Source organism: Aristolochia californica, unplaced genomic scaffold (assembly GCF_029961685.1).
Source record: "Aristolochia californica isolate CCGP_79_NKW_82.1479 unplaced genomic scaffold, dmAriCali1.0.hap1 SCAF_2, whole genome shotgun sequence".
Taxonomy (NCBI): domain Eukaryota; kingdom Viridiplantae; phylum Streptophyta; class Magnoliopsida; order Piperales; family Aristolochiaceae; genus Aristolochia; species Aristolochia californica.
The window spans coordinates 47,429,112-47,431,498 of record NW_027181881.1 but is presented as its reverse complement, the minus strand read 5'-3'; the positions used below and the strand labels follow the sequence as shown (position 1 = coordinate 47,431,498).

The following is a 2,387-nucleotide window of genomic DNA, read 5'->3' as shown; positions in this document are numbered from 1 at the left end:
TTTCCTCCCCATAAACATCAGGACAGCTCGGCAGTCTCTTTTGATCTTTCTCCATCTCTGGTTCCATCTCTTTCCGTCCTATATCTCTGCGCATGGCCTCAATCATTTCACACGCCTGCCTCTCTTTCCCTCTCTCTCTCTCTCTGGCAATTCTTTCGTTGTCAGGAAGACCTCATTAAGTGGATTAAAAATGGGAGGAATGGGAGCAATATAGGGACGTAAAGCCTCTTTTGAATCTGTAGAAGTTTCAGAACAGAAGAGAAAAGGGGATTTGATCATCATCACAGTTCCCACTAATCCCGGGTTTCAACTTTCTGCTTTCTATTCTACCTCAATTTTCAAAACATATATGATGCCTTAGGACCTTCGCAAGAATCTCAGATGTTAAACAAGCTGCAAATTATGTCCGAATAAAAAAACTGTTTGCGCGAAACATGTTTGTAGAAATGAACGAAATTTCGTTCAAATGGAACAAACCCAGAATGATCTAGCTACCTGCTTCCTAGCCGAACTGCACCAAACCCAGAATGATTCCATCCTGCATCTTCAGTCTTGACTTCAACAAATGACTGTGGAGCCTAGATGTTGGCAGACTCTCCATCATTCAATCATTGCAATTGTAAGAACAAACCAGCGGATAAAGCGCCATACGGTCCCTTCCGCAAGGGTTCAAAGAATTCAATATGACAGCCATGCAAAAAGAAGCAGTACAAAGATTACTGAATTCTATTAATTTTACAAGGTACAAATGAAGTACAAACCTTTCTGTTATTTACATTGGCATTCACTTCCATTAATTTTGAGCTGTTAATCAAGATGGTTTCATATAGGAAACCATCCAAAAGCGGAAATTACCCTTAAAAATAGGAAAGTTTCGAAAGCATTTTGATTATTTTTAAGGGCACTTGTGTCCTGATGTAGAGGAATCCTCGACGCCATTTCATCTTCCTCCTCGGCTACACAACTTTGCTACAGTCTGCTTTGATGATCCCAACTCTGGAATTGGACAAATCGAACTCTACCCAATAATTTTGTTGGTGGAAGTTTCCGATAATATTACTCTCAACGCCTAATAATTGCGAACTTCCAACACTAAAACAGGCCGTCCCAACGCCGGAATCCACCCAAGCCCGTTCTTTCTCCACCAACAGCTCCGCCCCACCTTCGAACTCCATCGTGAAGTCCCCCACCAGACGTCCAATCTCCGAGGGCTGTGCTTCGTAACATGTGTCTAGTCCACCGGCGTAGATGTACCCCCTTTTGGGTCTGAACCGGCTGCCCACCACCCTTTCCACCTCTGCTTTGATTTTTACGTACGCGCCTTCAACCAGGAAGGTGTACTCCGTCCCCGAATCGACCATCGTCTGTCCAGCGCCTCCGGCGTCCGGCCTAAAGACTGACGGGGGGATGTTCAAGTGGGTTCCTCCGAGGCGGACGCCAACCATCCCCACTGTGTACGCCGCTTGATCGAGGTAAGGTAGAGGACCCTTTTCAGTTTGCTTGTCGAATCGCAGAAAGTTAACGTAACGGACCTGTCCGCGTAAATTCGGGTTGTCACCCAGAAAAAAAGCGCCGTTCGCTTTGGCTAAGCGCCGGCGAGCCGGAACACAGTACGAGAACTTGGAAATCCCGGCCTGAGAGGCGAAGGAGAGTCGGCCGAGGTTCATGCCCAAAATGCCTTCGGCAGGGTGGGCATCGCGTGCGCAGCCGAGGATGATGGGCGGGGTGGTTTGGTAAGAAGACAAGGTGATTTTCTCCCGGATGAGATTTCCTTCCGCAAGAGTCCCATCGGCGTAGAAGTAGCTGTAATGACATAGGAGGTTGGGGTCACAATCAGTGGGAATGGTAAAATCCGGAACGAGAGGTTTGCAGAGAGAGGTATTGCAGGGAAGGTTCGAAAAAGTAGACGAAAGAGAAGGGTCAAAGCAGGGACTCTTTTTCTTCTGGCACTGAATCCACGAAAGCTAGCTTCCCGTGTCCAGAACCATCTGCTGCGTCTGCGGAGGCGTTCCCATAGGGAGAGACAGAACAAGCGCCCTCGTGTATCTGAAAGAAGACCTATACGAAATCTTCGACCCTCGAACTTGTTTCTTCATAGCAGATGAGGATAGAGAAAGAGAATAAGACGGGTGGTGCGAAAGGCGAAGAGAAACCAGAGGAAGCGACAACGAGAAGTTCCTCCCCCGTTCCCTCTCATTCCCCTTGCTTACCTCCGATAACAGAACTCTCTGCGAAGAAAGCCAGACAGTCGACAGAAAGAAAAGAAAACCAAGTAACAGAGACGATGATTTCATGGTCGACTCGAAGAAAAAAAGCAGAGCCTCGGTGAGGAAGGAAACAGAGGAGGAAGATTTGTGTCGGAAAACTCCAAGAAAACGCGTAGCCGG

General features: G+C 47.4%; 1 pseudogene; it reads right to left on the bottom strand.

The window, feature by feature from the left end:
- Positions 1 to 747: 747 nt before the first annotated feature.
- Positions 748 to 2,387, bottom strand: LOC137956185 (aspartic proteinase PCS1-like; annotated as a pseudogene).